The sequence below is a fragment of the Bos indicus x Bos taurus genome, chromosome 22 (assembly GCF_003369695.1).
Source record: "Bos indicus x Bos taurus breed Angus x Brahman F1 hybrid chromosome 22, Bos_hybrid_MaternalHap_v2.0, whole genome shotgun sequence".
Lineage (NCBI taxonomy): Eukaryota > Metazoa > Chordata > Mammalia > Artiodactyla > Bovidae > Bos > Bos indicus x Bos taurus.
Window position 1 is genome coordinate 28,389,428 of NC_040097.1, and position 25,922 is coordinate 28,415,349.

The 25,922-nt window shown below is 38.7% G+C and overlaps 1 non-coding gene across 1 annotated transcript; it reads left to right on the plus strand.

Annotated features, from left to right (window-relative positions):
• The first annotated feature begins 23,963 nt into the window (after positions 1-23,963).
• TRNAE-CUC lies at positions 23,964-24,035 on the plus strand. Its single transcript has one exon. It is a non-coding gene; the product is annotated as a tRNA-Glu (tRNA).
• The last annotated feature ends 1,887 nt before the right edge of the window (positions 24,036-25,922 follow it).

The following is a 25,922-nucleotide window of genomic DNA, read 5'->3' on the forward strand; positions in this document are numbered from 1 at the left end:
GCATGAATTACAAAAGGATATTTACTATTTTGTTTTCATTGGTTTAATAAGCCATCTCAGAATTCTTAAACTGATTTGATTTTGGCCTAATTTCAAAGGTAAATTAATTCTATAACTTCTGAAAGTACGAGGATGCTATCATACTACTAATACTGCTACTACACTAACTATTAATGGCACTACCATTACTGCTATTAGCAATACAGCTTCTACTACGATGGCTACTACTATTACTACTAATGCTGCTACAAATACTAGGACTATTGCTGCTATTACTATTAATGTGACAGTCTACTGCTATTAATTGTACAGCCATATTGCTAGCATATTTGAGCACTTAATACCCCTAAGCTTGCGTTAAGTGATAGATGTATATGTCAATTTTTTCATAATCTTGGATAATCAGTACTTTTATTAACCTCCTTTGACAGGTATTAAAACTGAAACATAGGCATTTGAGTTAAGGACTGCCTCTAAATTTGGGGCTCTTAATCCGTGTCCTCTGTTAGCTTCCTATCAGTCCAGCAGAAATTGCATCTCTATGTGAGACTAGAGTCACATAGCACAGAAAGCAACTGCTCTGAGACTTGAGCCTCCCTGTTTCCACGATAAACTTTCCCACTTCCCTGCCTGCCTTTGGTCTCCGCCAAAGGCCAGTGATGGCAACTGACTGCCTTGCCAAAGCAAGCTCTGGGTAAGTAACCTGTATGTTCTCATTTAGGTGATCTTCATTTACTTCCATAATTTCAGTGCATTCTTCTCTGGCCATCGACTATCACATAAGAAATAACAGCCATATTTAGGAAGGCATGAAGACAAGAAACTCTAGATCCTGACCCAGAAAGATTCAATAGATAAATATCAGCCCCCACCTAGATAAGCAGAACAGCCCAAAAGAACATCTCTAAAAGGGACTTCTCAGACTTGTGATCACCAAGGAGGAGGGGAGGTTAGGAAGGGGTGGACTGAGAGTTTGGTGTTAGCAGAGGCAAACTACTATTAGAATGGATAAACAGAAAGTCCCTACTGTATAGCACAGAGAATCATATTCAATAACCTATGATAAACCATAATGGAAAAGAACATGAAAAAGAATGTGTATATATATGTGTGTGTGTGTGTAACTGAATCACTTTGTTGTACAGAAGAAATTAACACAACAATGTAAATAAATTATACTTCAATAAAATAATTTTTTTAAAAAAGAAAGCAACTGCTCTGCTTCTTGGGGCAAATAAATGATAAAAATAGGCAGACTGCAAGTAATGCAGTCATAGACAGCTGTGCTATCATCACCAAATACCTATTGAAAATGGGAAGATGCTGTAAGAAGGATTCTTGAACCAAACGGGGTGGAGAATACTGAGTTAAAGAAATTTAGAGATATTTCTTAATCAAAAAGCTATGAACATGCTAACGAGAATTGTGAATTTCTAAATTGAGAAAATCATCTTCTGTACTGATAACCACAAAAAGCTTTTTAACAGAGAGCATTTGTTCTTCAGAACACATTTTGTGAAACGATGATATAACCAAGTCAAAGGAAGAAAACAAGAAGGAAATACTCTAAAACACTACAACTCCAAGCGGAGGGATTACTGATGACTTTTCTTTTATTTCATTTTTATTTTTGGATCCAATCTTGATTTTTTTCCATCTTTTTTCTAGGTTCAGAAAACCAAATAAATGCTAGTTGCTTTCTACAACATAGAAAATAATCCCAAATAATGTTTAAGTCAATATCAGGATAACTGCCTTAATTTTCCTGTAAACTTGGGATATGAGCACCCTGTTAAAACATATAAAAATAAATGCAGGTCTGATCAAATTTGTAGAACAAAATACTTTAACCCTTAGGTATTCCACCCTTAGGTATGATTTTCTATGGCATTTGTAAACAGAGTGGGCAAGTCTCAAGTCTTTCTTTTTGGATCCCTTATGTGGATGACATTTCCCTAATCCTTTGATGAAAAGCCACATTATCCAAGGAAGAGCTATCAAAACACTTAAACACTGAAAGCATGCCTGGGATTTCTTGAGGGTTGTCTGCAACATATTTCATCATCAAGAAATTTACTCAATTGAACTGTAAATTCAACTCACGGTCTGTTGAAAGCAAGAATGATTGCACAACAATGCGAATGTACTTAATGCTACTGAACTACACACTTAAAAACAGTCCATCTTATACACTTTGTTATGTGTTACCACAATAATAAAAGCAAGGGAAATGAAATGATTTAGATGGCATATTTTATTCTGAAAGATCCTCACAACTTCAGATATTTCAAAGTGTATTCACAGCACTGTCTATTCCAGTGAACTAGAAACAACCTCAATGCCCTACAATGGGGGACTGATGAAATAAACCAGACCCAATTCCTATCTCTAATACTTTAAAATATCTTTAAAAAATTGGTGAAGCTTTATATTTATTATTACGGAATAATATCTACAATTAAGCAAAACATGCCTGTTATTAAATGGCCTAGTAAGGTAAAATGTTTAAAACATGTAAATATAGTCTTTATACATTTATTTCAGAAACTGAATCTTTATCAATATGCAACAATCATTGTTTTCTGCTTTAAACATGTCCAAATTATTTGAATATTTTGCAAATGCATATATGATTTTAATATCAGAAAAACCTTACAGCATGTTTTAAGTGTGTCAATATTTAGACACTATCCTTGTAGGGATCATTTTACATGATTAAAATTTAGGCCACTGCATACATTATCACAGAAACTACCATGGACCTCTATTTCACCGTATTTAAATGAAAACTTAAGAATTAAGGCCATTTTATGGAGAAAGCAATAAGTAAATGGGCCATGGAGTAAAATTTTGTTGGGGGGGAATAAGCAGCAAAATCAGTATTTCAAACATTTGTTCCTTCCAGATTAAACTAATTTATACACTTTGATAGACTTTAAAATAATAAAAAATGTTTATGGAAATAAAGTATAACTTCTATTTTAGAAATATAGTTTATTAATAGGTCAATGTGAAAAAAACTAATTAAAAATCTTGGAAATAAGCAACATGATTATTGAAATAGACTATACAATGAATGGATGAACTCCAGCCGAGTACGCAGTGCATTTTTAAACTGCAACATAGAACCAAGATGTTCAAAATGAGATGGGGGAGCCAAAAGAATGAAAAAGTAACCAAAGTATGGAAAACGTTTCTAAGGTTCCCACATTTGTTTAACAGGAATTCCAGAATAAAAGAGTGGAGAGAATTGTGAAGAAGCAATATTTGAAGATAAATTATGGTTAATTTTCCAAGTAATCATACCAGTCAGTCCTAAAAGAGACCCTGAATATTCATCGGAAGGACTGATGCTGAAGTGCCAATACTTTGGCCCCCTGATGCGAAGAACTGATTCATTGGAAAAGACCCTGATGCTGGGAAAGATCGAAGGCAACAGAAGGGGCTGGCAGAGGATGAGATAGATGGATAGCATCACCAACTCAATGGACATGAATCTGAGAAAACTCCGGGAGACAGTGAAGGACAGGGGAGCCTGGCATGCTTCAGTCCTTGGGGTCGCAAAGAGTCAGACAAGACTGAGTGGCAGAACAACAACAACAATTTTCCAGAACTGAAGAAAGACATAAGTCCTCAAAGTAAAAGTACTTTCTGAATACTAAGCAAAATAAATTTTAAATCATTTTAGACCATCAGCAGTCTTAAAACAGCTGCACCTACTCTGCCATTCTCAGACAACTTGCAATAAAAATGCAGAACTTTGAAAGAAATTACCAGAGAGAAAAAAAATTATCTACAGAATAACAAAAATCAGAGTGATAGTAGACATCTTATCTACAGTCACAGATGCTCAAAGTCAATCAAGTATTATAAAAAAGAGAAGTACCAACTTCAGGAAAGTGACTCTCTGAACAGAGAAAGAATAGCATAAAAGGAAAAGGTGAAAGTGTCCACTAGCATTTATTATATAAGATCCTACTCAGTTTTTCTGAATTACTTTATAAAATAAAAAGCCACCTTTTAAAAAAGTTAATAGTATTAAGTTCAGCTACAAAAGAATGGATAATCAAATTGTGGTATTGTATATAAAAAAAGACTACTCAATAAAAATGATGCCCATAGTAACATGGTTGAATTTCAAGAACATTTGGTTAATAAAAGAAGCTGGACACCAAAAAATACATGCAGTAAGATTCTATTTGTGTGGAGATCTAGAAGAGGCAAAGTGAAACCATGGAGATAGAAATCAAAAGAGCAGTACTTATGGAGGGTGGGGATTGACTGGAAAGTTGGCACTAGGGGATCTTCTGGGGTGACAGCTAAATCTTGATTGGGGTGTGGGTTATATTTCACAGTGTTGTTTAGTCACTAAGTTGTGTCTGACTCCTTTTTGACCCCATGAACTATAGTCTGCAGGGCTCCTCTGTCCATGGGATTTCCCAGGCAAGAATACTGGAGTGGGCCACCATTTCCTTCTCCAGGAGATCTTCCTAACCCAGGGATGGAACCCACATCTCCTGCATTAACAGGCAGATTCTTTACCACTGAGCCACCAAGGAAGCCCATGTGGGTTACATAGGTGGATAAATTTGTCACAACTCATCTGTTTGTATAGCTGGGATCTAGGAATTTCATTCAGTGCACATTTTACCTTAATGTAGAAATAAAATTTTAAACCAAAGTTGACATTTTAAAAATGCAGACCATTCAAAAGTGGAAAAAAGACCCACAACACTGGTGCCGCCACACACTTGAGGATACAAGGCCAAGGGCACTTGAGTTGATTGAAATGCAAGGAGACATCTAGACATCACAGCTCTGTTACTCAAGAAGCATTCAGGATATCAGAGAAAAGGCCAGGGCTTCAAGAAACTAGAGAAGTATAACCTGAAACCATGTTCAGTGTCTTCAGAATTTTTTCAAATCTTATTAAGCTACACACAAGCTTTGTCTCTGGTCTCTTTCCAAAGAAAGAGCTGGAAAATACGGTCACTGAAATAAAATTAGTGGCTTTTCTTTGTGTAAAATAAATATGTAAACGTTATGTAAATGATGTAAATCATACCTGCTCATTATAGGAAAAAAATAGAAGTTATAGATAAGCAGAAAGAAAAAATTGAAATCACCAGTTAGCAAATATGTACTCTTAACATGTGGTTTGTTTTCTCCTAGGCTATTTTTTTTTTCTCCAAAAAAATGTACCTTTCTAAACATTGCTTTTAATCTAATTTTCAATTTTGTTAGTGAGATTCTGCACATCATACTTTGCAGAAACCTGTAGCTGTCTTTGTTAGCAAAGAGCAAACAAGCAGATAATGTAATTAATCCTATTTTCCCTGGACTCAGAATGTGATCTTAAAATGTCTTCCTTGGTTACTCTGTTTCTAAAGGTGGGTCTATTGCTGTCTAAGACAAAACCAATTTGTCTTTCAAATGTTACCATTTATGACTTGGAAAGTGTTCTGTGATATTAAGCTAGTAATATTTCTTCACAAATGATTTCTTCCCACAAATACAAAAGCACCGTTACCTAGGCTTGTGCTTGAAACATGACTACAAATGGCTATAAAACATGATTTTTAAAAATGAAAACACTAGAGTTTACCAGCCTAAATGATTTAGGATCCCTTCTGTGGTCTTTTTGGTAGGATATACACTTAACCAGGTATTTCTGCCATCCATCAAAACACCTTTGCAATGTCTATGAGAGCTGCCTTTAGCCAATGCTGGATTCTGTTCAACATTCTCAATTTGACTATTTATTGTCCATTAGAGTACAAGCGATATAAGATCAGAGACTTTATCTCATTGGCTTTGTTATCCTCAGTGACTAGAAGAGATAGAGACTCAAAATGAAAATCCTGAATGAAGAGTAATAGATTTTCATGTATCGAGGGGCAACTGATTGCCGAAATAATTTACAGTCTTCAAGATTCTTCTCCCTTCCTTTTGCCTCTCCTTTCTCTTTCCATTGTGGCTGGACATTAATGTGTGAGGATGAGAATGCAGCCTGACTACGAAGAGCTGGGCATGCTGCTGGGTGGGACATGCCAGCAGTTAGCCTATTTCCCCCCCTTTCTTCATGATATAAAAGGGAGGAGAGGTAACATTCTAAGATGCAAAAGATAAAATATAATTATTAGTAAATTAATTGAAAGTTGACTTAGTTATTCCTTGCATTTTTTATAACAAAAGATTTGCCAATGTCTCCAGCATCATAAAGCTTTGTAGGGACAACTTATAGTGCCTATCTATTCTTTATGTCTTCTCATGGTTCAGGGCACACTGTGAGTTATCAAGTATTTTGGTTGAATGAATGAATGAACCACTTCCAAGGTGACTGGGGAGAAAAGGAGGGTATGTGTGATAGTTATCAAAAGTATCCAAAGTTCTTCTCAAAAATAATTTGATGAATGTATGAGGACAACAGGAACATAAAAAAGCCCAAACTCAGGTGTCGCCACCTCTGCCCTGACATGTGGAACCAGGCCTGTGCATCGGTCTCAGCTGTGCCACAGAGCTCCCACAAGGAGATGTCAGCTCCCACTCCATCAGGACACAGATATCACCACCTGGCAATTCTGTGCAGCCTGGAGACTAACCGGAGTCTCAGTTTACACCACGAGGTGGTGGGAGGTTCTGTGACAATGTTTAAGACAACTTGAATCCATAATAACCAGTTGTAGTATAATATAGCCAACCGTACTATATAGCGGGTCTTCAAGCTGCAACTCAAAGTTACAACAACTGAACTTGTGAGCTTTTGTTGTTCCAGAGCAAACTGTGGAGTTAAGAGGTGAAAAATGCCACAGAAGACCAGCACTGAGTCAGAGTTATTGTTTCTCCAGGTTTTTTTTTTTTTTTTTAAGGCACAGCCAATATGAAGGATTATTTCAGAGTTCTTCGGTTTTACTGGTTCATAATACATTTCTCAGTAAACTATTTCAAGTGGTCATGAACATTTTTTAACAGTATGGTTCTTACTATCTTCAGAATTTCTCACTTGAAAACCCAGGTTTTCTTCCAGGGGTTCAGAAAATCACCCCAACCAGGAAGGAGAAACAACTACAAAACTATTAGGGAAATCACTACCAGAGATTGATTTGTGCTCATCCTGTCATCATTTCGCTTTTATTTTTTTAGTCACAGTGAGGTTGTCTCCCTAATGCTGTGACCAACGTCATTCCTTACATACCTCCCATAATTCTTGGTTCCTATTTTTAAATTAATGACAGTGTCATATGCTAAATGTTTCAAAACAAACTTCACCCTGTTGGCTTCAATTATCCCCCCTGATAAAGATTACAAAGTGATTGATTTAAGCATTGCTCATTGTCTTTGGTTGCCAGACCTTCCCTGACTTCGCTCAGCAAATGTTTCCATGTAACACAAACTAGCATCGCTTTAAAAAATACTTGTGGGTATGATGGAGCTTCTAAAATTGAAAAAAAAATTTATCTGCCTGTCCAACTGCAATCCACTGAAATGCAATCTGGGGATTATAGAGTGTCAGATGGTACCTTTACAATAACAACCACTCAGCAACTGGCGAAATACAAGTGCAAGGTTCTGGGTAAGAGCTAAGACTATGGGATGCAGTATCGGCGTGTTTAACAGTTAGTGTGGGCATAATCTAGGCAAACAAATTACTCTGCATTAGTGGTTTTTTTTGCTGTAGTTTTTAATAAATAAAATCATTTGGAGGTTTTCTATATGTTACGGCATTTGTAATTTCTAAAATGACTGTACCCTTTTTTTCAAAATGTTTGTTTCAAGAATGACAAGAAATGACTTCCCAAAGTTTCATGAAAAAATCAAAACATGGTATTTCACTAGCATATTTTGATCTAAAGTAAATCTATTTCTTGCATGCATCCCAATAGATTTCCCATCTTTCTTGGCATCAGAACATATTTTAAAGCCTTAAACATTTCTTGAGAGCTCAAACACATATGCATACTGTGTCAATCCGTTATTAAAATTAAAATAGAATTTTAATTAGTGCAAAAGTACTCTATTTTAGGCAAGATAAATAAACAGCCAATTACCCAGTTGCTACCAAGGCATCCAGATGGGCTGCCAAGGCCAAGTCAGGGCATCACCCAGGAGAAAATCACAACTACTACAGCTGGCTGAGGCTTGTATTACAGACCAGTAACGACAAATACACAGCACTGTATCAGCACTCCCCTAAGTCACGGCCGTGGCAGACATAACTAATTGATGACGGCACTCTCTCAGCCCAGGAGCAACCTCAGAATCTTTCATAGAGCCCCACACCAGGCAGCTACTCTCTATCAAGTCAGTGTCTCATATGAAACCTATATTCAACCTCCAATTAAAATCCACTTATCAAATAAGATGGATGAACAAGATATTTCTCACTTGTGTCCCCCTTCAACAATAATTTGACATTATTCACGGACAGAAGTGTCTCTCTGGGCACTTTCGGATCAAGGCAGGAGATTGTCAAACCTCCTTTCAGTCACAGATGGAGGAGAGATGTTGTGAGAAGGCAGATGCACACCTAGGCGGCTGACTCACGGACCACGGTCTCAGTTACAGACCCAGAAACAGCTCCATGCCCCTGAGAACTTAGCTACAACCTGTTACCTGGAGTGACAGGCAAATTTGGTCTTGGAGTACAAAACGAAGCAGTTCAAAAGCTAACAAGAGTTTTCCCAAGAGAACGCAGTGGTCATAGCAAACACCCTCTTCCAACAACACAAGAGAAGACTCTACATGTGGACATCACCAGATGGTCAATACCAAAATCAGATTGATTATATTCTTTGCAGCCAAAGATGGAGAAACTCTATACAGTCAGCAAAAACAAGACCAGGAGCTGACTGTGGCTCAGATCATGAACTCTTTATTGCAAAATTCAGACTTAAATTGAAGAAAGTAGAGAAAACCAGTAGACCATTCAGCTATGACCTAAATCAAACCCCTTACAATTTTACAGTGGGAGTGACAAATTGATTCATGGGATTAGATCTAATAGAGTGCCTGAAGAATTATGGACGGATGTTTATAACACTGTATAGGAAGCAGTGATCAAAACCATCCACTTGAAAAAGAAATGCAAAAGGTAAAATGGTTGTCTGAAGAGGCCTTACAAATAGCTGAGAAAAGTGAAAGGCAACGGAGAAAAAAGATACACCCACCTGAATGCAGAGTTCCAAAGAATAGCAAGGAGACATAAAAGCCTTCCTACGTGAACAATGCAAAGAAACAGAGGAAAACACTACAAAGGGAAAGACTAGAGATCTCTTCAAGAAAATTAGATACCAAGGGAACATTTCATGCAAAACAGTGAAAGTGAAAGTCACTTTCGTGTCCGACTCTTTGCGACCCCGTTGACTGTAGTCCATGAAATTCTCCAGGCCAGAATACTGGAGTGGGTAGCCTTTCCCTTCTCCAGGCAATCTTCCCAACCCAGAGGACAGAAACAGTATGGACCTAACAGAAGCAGAAGATATTAATAAGCTGTGGCAAGAATACACAGAAGAACTATACCAAAAAAAAGATCTTAATGACCTGGATAACCATGATGGTATGATCATTTACCTAGAGCCAGAGTGCGGAGTGTGAAGTCAAGTGGTCCTTAGGAAACATCACTACGAACAAAACTGGTGGAAGTGATGGAGTTCCAGTTGAGCTATTTCAAATCCTAAAAGATGCTGCTGCTAAAGTGCTGCACTCAATATGCCAGCAAATTTGGAAAACTCAGCAGTGGCCACAGGACTGGAAAAGGTCAGTTTTCATTTTAGTCCCAAAGACAGGCAATGCCAAAGAATGTTCAAACTACTGCACAATTGCACTCATTCCACATACTAGCAAGGTCATGTTCAAAATTCTCTAGGCATGAACAGTATGTAAATGCAATATATCAAAACTTATGAGATGCAGCAAAAACAGTTCTAAGAAGGAAGTTGATTGCAACAAATGCCTTTATTAAGAAAGAAGAATCTCAAATAAACAACCTAGCTTTACACCTCAAGGGATTAGAAAAATAAAACCAATCTAATCCCAAAGTTGGGCTTCCCTGGTGGCTCAGTGGTAAAGAATCTGCCTGTCAAGCCAGAGACACTGGCTGGATCCCTGGGTTGGGAAAATCCTCTGGAAAAAGTAATGGCAGCCCACTCCCCTATTCTTGCCTGGGAAATCCCATGGACAGAGGAGCCTGGTAAGCTACAATCTATGGGGTCTCAAAAGAGTCTGACACAATGATTAAACAACAATCCCGAGGGGGAGGAGCCAAGATGGCGGAGGAGTAGGACGGGGAGAACACTTTCTCCCCCACAAATTCATCAAAAGAGCATTTAAACATCGAGTAAATTCCACAAAACAACTTCTGAATGCCGGCAGAGGACATCAGGCACCCAGAAAAGCAACCCAACTCTTCGAAAGGAGGTAGGAAAAAATATTAAAAACAACAAAAAAAAGAGACAAAAGAGGGAGGGACGGAGTTCCGTCCCGGGAAGGGAATCTTAAAAAGAGAGAAGTTTCCAAACATCAGGAAACCTTCTCACTGCCGAATCTGTGCCGAGCTTTGGAAGCACAGAGGGCAACATAACAGGGAGAAAAAATAAATAAACAATTTAAAACTCGCAGATTGCGAGCCCTACGATAACTCCCCCAGCAGAGAAGCAGCGCAGACGCCTGCATCCGCCATTAGCAAACCGGGGCTGGGCAGGGAGGCGCGGCGCGGGCTGCATCGCTGAGAGTAAGAATCTGGCCTGAATACCCTGAGCGCTATCTGAGCGAAATAATTTGGGCTAGCAAACCAGACTGTGGGATACCTACCACGCGAAAAGCCAGCCCTAACCTAAGACCGCCAGGCCCGCGCACGGAACAAAGGACTGAACAGAGATAGCCGGCTGCAGACCTTCCCCCTCCGGTGACAGGCAGCCAGAGCCGGAAGGGGGCAATCGCAGCCCCAGAGAGACATTATCTATAAAATTGTAAGCAGGCTTCTTTGCTAACTAAAACTTCTTGGGGGTCTGGACGGTCAACATCTGCCTGAGAAGGTGCGCCGGTTTTACATCCAGATAACCGAGCGGCGGGGAGGCGATAAGTCGCAGCATTGGCGCTCGCCTGGGAAGAGCAAATTGGCGCTCGGACCTGGGAAGAGCACAAAACGCAGGCCCAACTGAGTCTGCGCCTCTGAGGACTACCCGAGTGCCTGAACCTGAGCGGCTTGGACCTGGGAGGTGCATGCAGCCCAGGACCAGCCTCGGATTGTTCCCGGCGGAACAACCTAGAGTCCGAGCAGTGTGGACAGGGAGGCTACACGCGCCGTGAGCAGGGGCAGACCCAGGGTGGCTGAGGCACTGCGAGCCCACGCCAGTGTTATTTGTTTGCAGCATCCCTCCCTCTCTCCCCACAGCGCGACTGAACAAGTAAGCCTAAAAAAAAAAAAAAAAAGTGTCCTCCACCGTGCCCTTTGAGTCAGGGCGGAAACCAGATACTGAAGAGACTAGCAAACAGAAGAAGATATAACAGAGGGAAACGCCTTGGAAGCTACAGGCAATAGATCAAAACCCTGTGGTTACTACAGACTACATAGGAAGGGGCCTATAGATCTTGAGAAATATAAATCTGACCAAGGAACTAGCCAAAAATGAACTGAACCCACAACACCCACAAAAAAAAAAAAAAAAAAAGTCCTAGATATATTTTTATTATTTTTACGATCATTCTTTCTTTTTTTTTTAATTAAAAAAAAATAAATTTTAAGTCCTCTATTGTTCCTTTAATTTTCACCTTTATATCCTAGTACTTTGCAAAAAAAAAAAAAAAAAGACCCTATTTTTTTCTTCTTCAGCAAACTTCATATATATATATTTTATAATTTTTTGACCTTGTTTTTTTTTGTTTGTTTTTGTTTTTTTCTTCTTTTCTTTAACATTGTATTTTTGAAATTCTAAACTCTACTCTAGATTTTTAATTTTCGCTTTTTGGTATATGTTATCAATTTTGTACCTATAGTTTTTTTTTATATAATTTCTGTGACTTTTTTTTTTTTCTTCTTCTCTGTTTCTTTCTCTTCTTCTTTTATATAACATTGTATATCTGAAATTCCAAACTTTACTCTAGATTTTTAATTTATGCTTTTTGGTATTTGATATCAATTTTGTACCTGTATTTTCTTTATAATTTTTGTGACATTGTTCGTATTTGTTTGTTTGTTTTCTCTCTTTATTTTTCTTCTTCTTTTTTTTTTTTAACATTGTATTTTTGAAATTCCAAACTCTACTCTAGATTTTTAATTTTTGCTTTCTGGTATTAGTTATCAATTTTGTACTCGTACTTTCTTTATAATTTTCGTGACCTTGTTTGTTTTTGTTTGTTCGTTTTTTCTCTCTTTCTTTTCCTTCTTCTTTTCTTTAACATCGTATTTTTGAAATTCCAAACTCTACTCTAGATTTTTAATTTTCGCTTTCTGGTATTAGTTATCAATTTTGTACCTGTACTTTCTCTATAATTTTCGCGACCTTGTTTGTTTTTGTTTGTTCATTCTTTCTCTCTTTCTTTTCCTTCTTCTTTTCTTTAACATCGTATTTTTGAAATTCCAAACTCTACTCTAGATTTTTAATTTTTGCTTTTATGTATTTGTTACCAATTTTGTACCTATAAGGACCCAATCTTCAGGACCCATTTTTCACTAGGGAGTGAGATTACTGGCTTGACTGCTCTCTCTCCCTTTGGACCCTCCTTTTTCTCCACCAGGTCGCCTGTGTCTCCTCCCTAACCCCTCTCTACTCTACCCAACTCTGTGAATTTCTGTGTGTTCCAGACGGTGGAGAACACTTAGGGAACTGATTACTGGCTGGAACTGTCTCCCTCCTTTTCATTCCCCCCTTTTATCCTTCTGGCCACCTCTGTTACCTTCCTCCTTCTTCTCTTCTCTGTATAACCCCGTGAACATCTCTGAGTGGTCCAGTTGTGGAGTGCACATAAGGAAGTGACTACTGGCTAGCCCACTCTCTCCACTATTGATTTACCTCATCTCATTTGGGTCACCTCTAACTCCCTCCTCCCTCTTCTCTTCTCCATGTAACCCTGTGAACCTCTCTGAGTGACCCTCACTGTAGAGAAACTTATCATCTTTAATGTAGATGTTTTATCAATGGTGCTGTATAGAAGGAGAAAGTTTTGAAACTACTGTAAAAATAAGACCGATAATCGGAAGCAGGAGACTTAAGTCCAAACCCTGACTCCAGGGAACTCCTGACTCCAAGGAACATTCATTGACAGGAGCTCATCAAATGCCTCCATACCGACACTGAATCCAAGCACCACACAAGGGCCAATAAGTTCCAGGGCAAGACATACCAAGCAAATTCTCCAGCAACAAAGGAACGCAGCCCTGAGCTTCAAGATACAGGCTGCCCAAAGTCACCCCAAAACTATAGACATCTCATAACTCATTACTGGACATTTCATTGCACTCCAGAGAGAAGAAATACAGCTCCACCCACCAGAACACCGACACAAGCTTCCCTAACCAGGAAACCTTGACAAGCCACCTGTACAAACCCACACACAGTGAGGAAACGCCACAATAAAGAGAACTCCACAAACTGCCAGAATACAGAAAGGACACCCCAAACTCAGCAATTTAAACAAGATGAAGAGACAGAGGAATACTCAGCAGATAAAGGAACAGGATAAATGCCCACCAAACCAAACAAAAGAGGAAGAGATAGGGAATCTACCTGATAAAGAATTCCGAATAATGATAGTGAAATTGATCCAAAATCTTGAAACTAAAATGGAATCACAGATAAATAGCCTGGAGACAAGGATTGAGAAGATGCAAGAAAGGTTTAACAAGGACCTAGAAGAAATAAAAAAGAGTCAATATATAACGAATAATGCAATAAGTGAAATTAAAAACACTCTGGAGGCAACAAATAGTAGAATAACAGAGGCAGAAGACAGGATTAGTGAATTAGAAGATAGAATGGTAGAAATAAATGAATCCGAGAGGATAAAAGAAAAACGAATTAAAAGAAATGAGGACAATCTCAGAGACCTCCAGGACAATATTAAACGCTACAACATTCGAATCATAGGGGTTCCAGAAGAAGAAGACAAAAAGAAAGACCATGAGAAAATACTTGAGGAGATAATAGTGGAAAACTTCCCTAAAATGGGGAAGGAAATAATCACCCAAGTCCAAGAAACCCAGAGAGTACCAAACAGGATAAACCCAAGGAGAAACACCCCAAGACACATATTAATCAAATTAACAAAGATCAAACACAAAGAACAAATATTAAAAGCAGCAAGGGAAAAACAACAAATAACACACAAGGGAATTCCCATAAGGATAACAGCTGATCTTTCAATAGAAACTCTTCAAGCCAGGAGGGAATGGCAAGACATACTTAAAATGATGAAAGAAAATAACCTACAGCCCAGATTATTGTACCCAGCAAGGATCTCATTCAAGTATGAAGGAGAAATCAAAAGCTTTTCAGACAAGCAAAAGCTGAGAGAATTCTGCACCACCAAACCAGCTCTCCAACAAATACTAAAGGATATTCTCTAGACAGGAAACACAAAAACGGTGTATAAACTCGAACCCAAAACAATAAAGTAAATGGCAACGGGAACATACTTATCAGTAATTACCTTAAATGTAAATGGGTTGAATGCCCCAACCAAAAGACAAAGACTGGCTGAATGGATACAAAAACAAGACCCCTACATATGTTGTCTACAAGAGACCCACCTCAAAACAGGGGACACATACAGACTGAAAGTGAAGGGCTGGAAAAAGATTTTCCATGCAAATAGGGACCAAAAGAAAGCAGGAGTAGCAATACTCATATCAGATAAAATAGACTTTAAAACAAAGGCTGTGAAAAGAGACAAAGAAGGTCACTACATAATGATCAAAGGATCAATCCAAGAAGAAGAGATAACAATTATAAATATATATGCACCCAACACGGGAGCACCACAGTACGTAAGACAAATGCTAACAAGTATGAAAGGAGAAATTAACAATAACACAATAATAGTGGGAGACTTTAATACCCCACTTACACCTATGGATAGATCAACTAAACAGAAAATTAACAAGGAAACACAAACTTTAAACGATACAATAGACCAGTTAGACCTAATTGATATCTATAGGTCATTTCATCCCAAAACAATGAATTTCACCTTTTTCTCAAGCGCACATGGAACCTTCTCCAGGATAGATCACATCCTGGGCCATAAAGCTAGCCTTGGTAAATTCAAAAAAATAGAAATCATTCCAAGCATTTTTTCTGACCACAATGCAGTAAGATTAGATCTCAATTACAGGAGAAAAACTATTAAAAATTCCAACATATGGAGGCTGAACAACACGCTGCTGAATAACCAACAAATCACAGAAGAAATCAAAAAAGAAATCAAAATTTGCATAGAAACGAATGAAAATGAAAACACAACAACCCAAAACCTGTGGGACACGGTAAAAGCAGTCCTAAGGGGAAAGTTCATAGCAATACAGGCACACCTCAAGAAACAAGAAAAAAGTCAAATAAATAACCTAACTCTACACCTAAAGCAACTAGAAAAGGAAGAAATGAAGAACCCCAGGGTTAGTAGAAGGAAAGAAATCTTAAAAATTAGAGCAGAAATAAATGCAAAAGAAACAAAAGAGACCATAGCAAAAATCAACAAAACCAAAAGCTGGTTCTTTGAAAGGATAAATAAAATTGACAAACCATTAGCCAGACTCATCAAGAAACAAAGGGAGAAAAATCAAATCAACAAAATTAGAAACGAAAATGGAGAGATCACAACAGACAACACAGAAATACAAAGGATCATAAGAGACTACTATCAACAATTATATGCCAATAAAATGGACAACGTGGAAGAAATGGACAAATTCTTAGAAAAGTACAACTTTCCAAAACTGGACCAGGAAGAAATAGAAAATCTTAACAGACCCATCACAACCATGGAAATTGAAACTGTAATCAAAAATCTTTCAGCAAACAAAAGCCCCGGTCCAGACGGCTTCACAGCTGAATTCTACCAAAAATTTAGAGAAGAGCTAACACCTATCCTGCTCAAACTCTTCCAGAAAATTGCAGAGGAAGGTAAACTTCCAAACTCATTCTATGAGGCCACCATCACCCTAATACCAAAACCTGACAAAGATCCCACAAAAAAAGAAAACTACAGGCCAATATCACTGATGAACATAGATGCAAAAATCCTTAACAAAATTCTAGCAATCAGAATCCAACAACACATTAAAAAGATCATACACCATGATCAAGTGGGCTTTATCCCAGGGATGCAAGGATTCTTCAATATCCGCAAATCAATCAATGTAATACACCACATTAACAAATTGAAAAATAAAAACCATATGATTATCTCAATAGATGCAGAGAAAGCCTTTGACAAAATTCAACATCCATTTATGATAAAAACTCTCCAGAAAGCAGGAATAGAAGGAACATACCTCAACATAATAAAAGCTATATATGACAACCCACAGCGAACATTATCCTCAATGGTGAAAAATTGAAAGCATTTCCTCTAAAGTCAGGAACAAGACAAGGGTGCCCACTTTCACCATTACTATTCAACATAGTATTGGAAGTTTTGGCCACAGCAATCAGAGCAGAAAAAGAAATAAAAGGAATCCAAATTGGAAAAGAAGAAGTAAAACTCTCACTATTTGCAGATGACATGATCCTCTACATAGAAAACCCTAAAGAGTCCACCAGAAAATTACTAGAAATAATCAATGACTACAGTAAAGTTGCAGGATATAAAATCAACACACAGAAATCCCTTGCATTCCTATACACTAATAATGAGAAAACAGAAAGAGAAATTAAGGAAACAATTCCATTCACCATTGCAACGGAAAGAATAAAATACTTAGGAATATATCTACCTAAAGAAACTAAAGACCTATATCTAGAAAACTATAAAACACTGGTGAAAGAAATCAAAGAGGACACTAATAGATGGAGAAATATACCATGTTCATGGATTGGAAGAATCAATATAGTGAAAATGAGTATACTACCCAAAGCAATTTATAGATTCAACGCAATCCCTATCAAGCTACCAACAGTATTCTTCACAGAGCTAGAACAAATAATTTCACAATTTATATGGAAATACAAAAAACCTCGAATAGCCAAAGCGATCTTGAGAAAGAAGAATGGAACTGGAGGAATCAACCTACCTGACTTCAGGCTCTACTACAAAGCCACAGTTATCAAGACAGTATGGTACTGGCACAAAGACAGAAATATGGATCAATGGAATAAAATAGAAAGCCCAGAGATAAATCCACGCACATATGGACACCTTATCTTCGACAAAGGAGGCAAGAATATACAATGGATTAAAGACAATCTCTTTAACAAGTGGTGCTGGGAAATCTGGTCAACCACTTGTAAAAGAATGAAACTGGACCACTTTCTAACACCATACACAAAAATAAACTCAAAATGGATTAAAGATCTAAACGTAAGACCAGAAACTATAAAACTCCTAGAGGAGAACATAGGCAAAACACTCTCCGACATATATCACAGCAGGATCCTCTATGACCCACCTCCCAGAATAATGGAAATAAAAGCAAAAATAAACAAATGGGACCTAATTAACCTTAAAAGCTTCTGCACATCAAAGGAAACTATTAGCAAGGTGAAAAGACAGCCTTCAGAATGGGAGAAAATAATAGCAAATGAAGCAACCGACGAACAACTAATCTCAAAAATATACAAGCAACTCCTACAGCTCAACTCCAGAAAAATAAACGATCCAATCAAAAAATGGGCCAAAGAACTAAATAGACATTTCTCCAAAAAGACATACAGATGGCTAACAAACACATGAAAAGATGCTCAACATCACTCATTATCAGAGAAATGCAAATCAAGACCACTATGAGGTACCATTTCACACCAGTCAGAATGGCTGCGATCCAAAAGTCTACAAATAATAAATGCTGGAGAGGGTGTGGAGAAAAGGGAACCCTCTTACACTGTTGGTGGGAATGCAAACTAGTACAGCCACTATGGAGAACAGTGTGGAGATTCCTTAAAAAACTGGAAATAGAACTGCCTTATGATCCAGCAATCCCACTGCTGGGCATACACACTGAGAAAACCAGAAGGGAAAGAGACACGTGTACCCCAATGTTCATCGCAGCACTGTTTATAATAGCCAAGACATGGAAGCAACCTAGATGTCCATCAGCAGATGAATGGATAAGAAAGCTGTGGTACATATACACAATGGAGTATTACTCAGCCATTAAAAAGAATACATTTGAATCAGTTCTAATGAGGTGGATGAAACTGGAGCCTATTATACAGAGTGAAGTAAGCCAGAAGGAAAAACATAAATACAGTATACTAACGCATATATATGGAATTTAGAAAGATGGTAACAATAACCCGGTGTACGAGACAGCAAAAGAGACACTGATGTATAGAACAGTCTTATGGACTCTGTGGGAGAGGGAGAGGGTGGGAAGATTTGGGAGAATGGCAATGAAACATGTAAAATATCATGTAGGAAACGAGTTGCCAGTCCAGATTCGATGCATGATGCTGGATGCTTGGGGCTGGTGCACTGGGATGGCCCAGAGGGATGGTATGGGGAGGGAGGAGGGAGGAGGGTTCGGGATGGGGAACACATGTATACCTGTGGCGGATTCATTTTGATATTTGGCAAAACTAATACAATTATGTAAAGTTTAAAAATAAAATAAAATTGGAAGAAAAAAAAAAAAAAGAAAGATGGTAACAATAACCCGGTGTACGAGACAGCAAAAGAGACACTGATGTATAGAACAGTCTTATGGACTCTGTGGGAGAGGGAGAGGGTGGGAAGATTTGGGAGAATGGCAATGAAACATGTAAAATATCATGTAGGAAACGAGTTGCCAGTCCAGATTCGATGCATGATGCTGGATGCTTGGGGCTGGTGCACTGGGACGGCCCAGAGGGATGGTATGGGGAGGGAGGAGGGAGGAGGGTTCGGGATGGGGAACACATGTATACCTGTGGCGGATTCATTTTGATATTTGGCAAAACTAATACAATTATGTAAAGTTTAAAAATAAAATAAAATTAGAGGAAAAAAAAAAAAAAAAAAACAACAATCCCAAAGTTATCAGAGAGAAGAAAATAATAAAGATTAGAGCAGAAAAGACAACGGGAAGAGTCAGTGAAATTAAAGGTTGGTGTTTTGAGGAAGTAAAAAACTGACAAACCTTTTGCTAAACTTACCAAGAAAAAGAGAAGACTCAAATAAACTAAATTACAAATGAAAGAGGAGACATTACAACTGATTCCACAGAAATACAAGGGATCCTAAGAAACTGCTATGAGTAATTATACACCAAAAACTGCCTAACTTAAAAATGAATACTTTCCTAGAAACATACAACCTACCAAGAATCAGTCATGAAGAAATAGAAAATCTGAATACATATCCATGATTTTCAAAGGGAAAAGAAGGGGGATAAATTAGGAATTTGGGATCCACATACACATAGTACTAAATATAGAAAGATAACCAACAAGGACATGCTGTAGAGAACACAGAATTATACTCAGTATCTTGTAATAATCTATAATGGATAATAATCTGTTTTAGGGGGTTGTTTTTGGGGGGCTTTTTTGGGGGGCCTCATAGCTTGTGGGATTTTAGTTCTGCAACCAGGGGTTGAACTCAAGCCACTACAGTGATAGTGGCAAGTCCCACCTGCCAGACCACGAGGGAACTCCCAAGGATCTGAAAAGAAATATATATACATACATACATATATATATATATAACTGAATCACTGCTGTATATTGAAACTTGACAACAACTGTAAATCAACTATACTTCAATAAATAAATAAAATTTCAAAAAAGATAAAACATCTGAACAGGCCAATAATGACTAAGGAATTTGAAATAGTAATAAAAAACCTCCTAACAAAGAAAAGTCCAGGATCAGACAACTTCCCTAGTGAATGTCACCAAACATTTCAAGAACTAATAACAGTCCTTTTCAAACTGTTCAAAAAAAACTAAAGAGGAGTAAATACTTCCAAACTCATTTTATGAGGCCTGCATTACCCTGATACCTAAGCCAGATAAGGACAGGCCAAGAAAATAAAATTACAGTTCAATATGTCTGATGAATATAGATGTAAAAGTTCTCAACAAAATATTAGCAAACTGAATTTAACAGCACATTAAAAAGATCACAGACTATGACTAAGTGGGATTTATCCCTGGAATGCAAAGATGGCTCAACATATACAAATAAATATATATGATACAGCACATTAATAGAATTAAGGATTAGGATCATGTGATCTTATCAGTCAATACAGGAAAAGCATTTCAAAAAATTCAACACACTTTCATGATAAAAGTTCTCAACAAAGTGGAAATTATATATATAATCTCATTCCTCGGTGGTGCAGTGGTAAGAGAATCCATCTGCCAAGCAGGAGATGCAGGTTCAATCACTGGGTCGGGAGGATTCCTGGAGTAGGAAATGGAAGCCCACTCTAGTATTCTTACATGGAAAATTCCATGGACAGAGGAGCCCTTTGCGTCTATGGGGTCATAAAGAGTTGGACATGACTGAGTGTGCACCCATGCACATGCACACACACACACAAATGTATCTGTGGAATACACACAACTCAATAGCAAAATATCCCCCAAATAATCCAATAAAAAATCAGCAGGCAATCTGAACAGACATTTTCCAAAGAAGACATACAAATGGTCAACAGGTACATTAGAAGATGCTCAACATGACTAATCTAGGAAATGCAAACTAAAACCACAGTGAGATAGCACCTCACACCTATTAGGATGGCTATTAATCAAAAAAGGACTTCCCTGGTGGCTCAGACGGTAAAGCGTCTGTCTACAATGTGGGAGACCTGGGTTCGATCCCTGGGTCGGGAAGATCCCCCTGGAGAAGGAAATGGCAATCCACTCCAGTACTATTGCCTGAAAAATCCCATGGACAGAGGAGCCTGGTAGGCTACAGTCCATGGTGTCGCAAAGAGTTGGATAAGAGAACAACTCTCTTGGTGAGAAAACAGGGCCCTTGTCCACTGTTGGTGAGAATGCAAACTGGTACAACCATGATGGAAAACAATACAGAGGCTCCTCAAAAAATAAAAAATAGAAGCACCATATGACACAGCAATCTCACGTCTGGGTATATATTCAAAAGAGTTTAAATCAGACCTCAAAGAAATCACTCATGCTCATTGCAAAATAGTCACCATAGCCAAGACCATAGGAAAGAGCCTAAGTGACCACTGACAGATGAATGGACAAAGAAAATCTCATATATATATATATATAATATATTATACACACACACAAAAGAATATTATTTGGACACAAAAAAGGAAATATTGTGTCTCTTGCAACAATATATATGGGCCTTGAAGGCAGTGAAACAAGGAAACTCAGATGTGGGCATGCTAAGTTGCTTCAGTTGTATCCGACTCTTTGCGACCTTATGAACCATAGCCCACCAGTCTCTTCTGTCCATGGGATTTCCAGGCAAGAATACTGGAGTGGGTTGTCACGCCCTCCTCCAGGGGATCTTCCTAACCCAGGAACCAAATCCACGTCTCTTTTGTCTCTTGCACTGGCAAGCGAGTTCTTTACCACCAGAACCACGTGGGAAGCCGAGAAAGGCAGATAGTGAAAGACAAATACTGTATGATCTCATTTACATCTAGACTCTAAAAAAGGCCAAACTCATAGACACCAATACCAGAATGGTGCTTCCAGGGACTGAGGGGATGTTGGTCAAAGGGTACAAACTTCTAGTGATAAGATGCATAAGTTCTGTGGATTTTACTGTATGCAAAGCATGGTGCTAAACATCCCAAGGACAGGGCCCTACAACAGAAGAACGTGGCCCCGAAGGTCCATAGTGTAGAGGGAGGAAATTCCGTCCTAGAGGGAAAAATAAGTAGTGAAAAGTAGGAGTCTACCCGTATACACCCCCATATACAAAGAGGGATCTTGGACCAAGAGCCACCCTTGAAATATCCCCTAGCATCTATGTCTTAGAGTACAACTGATCACACGCCCTGTTTCTTCCTAAGTTTGTACATTTAACTTTCCTATAACACAGAAGCAAACAAGAAAAATGTGCCAGATGTTCTATAGCCAGAGAGACCAGGGCCCTATCAAGAGATTTTTCAGAATTTATAGTTATGAGGACAGTTATTAGTACCATTATGAAACTATTTGTTTAAAACAAACTGCAGGAGGCTTCCCTGATGGCTCAGTGGATGAGAGTCTGCTGCCAATACAGGAGACGTGGGTGTGATCCCAGGTCTGGGAGGATGCCATATGCCTCAGGGCAAACAAGCCTGCGTGCCGCAACTACTGAGCCCACGTGTCGCAACCACTGAAGCCCGAACCATCTACAGCCTTTGCTTCACGAGACGACAGGCTGCTGCAATGAGAAGCCCATGCCCTGCACAGCCAACAAAGAGTAGTCCCCTCTCGCCACAACTAGAGAAAAGCCTGAAGTGAAGTCGCTCAGTCGTGTCCGACTCTTTGCGACCCCATGGACTGTAGCCTGCCAGGCTCCTCCGTCCATGGAATTTTCCAGGCAAGAGTACTGGAATAGCTTGCCATTTCCTTCTCCAGGGGATCTTCCTAAGCCAGAGATCGAACCCAGGTCTCCCGCATTGTAGGCAGATGCTTTTACCGTCTGAGCCAAAAGCCTGAGCAGCAACAAATATCCAGCACAGCCAAAAAGAAATAAATGAACTGTAGTAGAACCCAAGGAACTTAACAACAACGAATCCTTTGTAAACCTAAATGTAAAAGTAAATATGTGATTAAAAATCATATTTATAAAACCAAACAGATTCTATTTAGCTTCTTTTGGATCAGCTGTACAACTACTGTCCTCTATGTTGGGATTTCATATATTAAAGATAATATATGAAATGTTAACCCTTTTTAAAAGATAATAAGTGAAAAGGGAGATTTATGTCAATTTAAATTATGAATCAACTCTTAGTAGTAATTAGTCTTTGACACAGGCTGTTCTTAAAAGCAGCCTGTGTCAAAGACTAATTACTACTAAGAGTTGATTCATAATTTAAATTGACATAAATCTCCCTTTTCACTTATTATCTTTTAAAAAGGGTTAACATTTCATATATTATCTTTAAAGAAAGGTTAACAATTGCTTTATTAATGCCACTAGATTGATTGGAAGAACAGGCATAGATTTAGGCCACTCTTCTGCTTGTTAAAAATATACTGTTGATCAGAACCTAGGGACTCTGAGTTTGGAACTATTTTCTTTCTCCCACTGGGTTTATCTGATTACCTCGTTAGTCTCAGGGCACAGTAGCTTCTGACACTGCCCTAACACAGACACGGGGCTCACGATGCCTATATCGCTTGAGATCCTTGGTAGATCTCCAGACCAAACCTTCTGCTCTGTTGAGACTGTGCTGGATCTACAGGGTGTGTCAAGTCAACAGCTTCTGAAGGGCAGGTGGGACCTTCATTGCTAGTCTAGTATTATTTATGCATCAAATCTATATACATCACCATTTAATTACTGAGGTGCATGTGTTAACTGGAACCAGAATTTGAAACTTTTTAAAGACATGTATTCCACGAGGCTTTTCCAAATGGGGCTCCAGCCAAAAGGTATTGGTTTCTTAAGTAACCAAAGGGGATGGTGCCAGAGAGGGCTCATTTCTAATGCAGTCCAGTGGCATTAATCCCAGGTAGAGGAACCAACTCCTGTGTTAGATACTATTCATGGGTATTTCCTAACCACTTCTAACAGCAACAAATCAGCCCCTTCAATCCCATCTGAGGGCTGAGGAAAATAACCTTGGGCATGTAACCTAATAAAGCATCAGTTTTCTTATCTATAAAATGGGGGTGAGTTCCCTGGTGGTCTAGTGGTTAGGATTTGGTGCTCTCACTGCCATGGCCTAGGTTCAATCCCTGGCTGGGGAACTGAGATCCTGAATGCTGTACAGCGTGGCCAAAACTAAAACAAATAAAAATAACAACACCAACAACAAAAATTCTGTAGCTTCTTCAGAGAGCTTTTCGAAAAATAATACAAATAAATAAAAGGGGAGTAATGATAGTACTTGCTTTATGGGTACACTGTCAGGATTAAACGTGACAGCACATGCAGAACCTGACTGTATGACAAGACAATCAGGTCTGATCATTATTTCTACCAAAAAGACCCCCATGTGAGAAAGCGGCCCCAAAGTCTTTGTTCTTTCCACTGTATCACTTGACATCCAACGAGCAGGAGCCACCATTTTTTCAGTTATTTACATGTAATCTTAGCGATGGCTCAGATAGGTCATACACAGACACTTTTTCCTATCTCCCAAGTTTAACTTATTAATTTCCATAACCCCTTCTCTTAACCCTCAAAAAAGGAGGAGGGAAGAAAAAGAAACAAAAGACCAAGCATTTTATATGTGCTGTTCCTTGGTCTAAAGGTATCCTGTCCTTCAGATTTTAAGAAAATCACAGGGCTTCCCTGGTGGCCTAGTGGTTAATAATCTGCCTGCCAATGCAGGGGACATGGGTTCGATCCTTGGTCTGGGAAGATCCCACATGCCATGGAGCAACTAAGTCCGTGTGCCTACTGAGCCCTAGCTACTGAAGCCCACACACCTAGAGCCCATGTTCTGCAACGAGAAAAGCCCCTGCTCTGCAACTAGAGGAAATGTGTGCAGCACTGAAGACCCAGCACAAACAAAAATAAAAAAAAGTCAATAAATCTTTAAATAAAATCATAATATTTTTTAATTAAAAAATCATTTTATTGAAGTATAGTTGATTTATGATATTTTATTAGTTTCTGGTACAGCACAGCGATTCAGTTATACGTGTTTTACAATTTGCATTTGCTAATCCCAAACTCCCAGTCCATTCCTCCTCCATCCACCATGGATTTTAACAGTTGCTTTGAAATAGCCCTTAGAATGATTATGCTAACATATTTTTAGTAGTAGTATATAAAAATAAGTTTTCCCATATCCTGGTCAACATTTTTTTATCCTTTTTCTTTTTTTAACTTTTGAAAATAATGATCATTTTAGTTCTGATGTGCTAGGATTACTGCAGGATAGAGGGTCCATTACAGTCAGGATGGTTGTGTAGCCATGGTTTCTGGACAAGAACCTATTAACTGGCTGCTGCTGCTGCTAAGTTGCTTCAGTCGTGTCCAACTCTGTGCGACCCCATAGAAGGCAGCCCATCAGGCTCCCCCCGTCCCTGGGATTCTCCAGGCAAGAACACTGGAGTGGGTTGCCATTTCCTTCTCCAATGCATGAAAGTGAAAAGTGAAAGGGAAGTCGCTCAGTCGTGTCCGACTCCTAGCAACCCCATGGACTGCAGCCCACCAGGCCCCTCCATCCATGGGATTTTCCAGGCAAGAGTGCTGGAATGGGTTGCCATTGCCTTCTCCGAATTAACTGGCTAGTGCCCTGCAATGTTAACACCACACACTGCTTGCTACTGACTCTGCTCTTAGATGGTGACTATACAAACTTGATAATTATGGGAGGAAAAAAAAATCTTTTTTTTTCTTTCTAACAAAGTAATAGAAATATTGAAGACACACACAGAATCAGAGGTTACATCCCTCAGGAAGCCTTCCTTGACTGCACCCTGCCCCCAGAGGGTTTGCTTGTCCACTCTTCATTCTGCATCCCTGATTAGATTGCAAACCTCTAAGGGGTGGAGCCCATGTATGAGGATGTGCTATTCCCAGTACCTTGCACAGAATAGGTAATAATTTTTTAAACTAATAATTTATAAATAATTCTTGAGCATGTGGAAAACTAAGGAAATGAGAAAACATCCAGAGTGTGT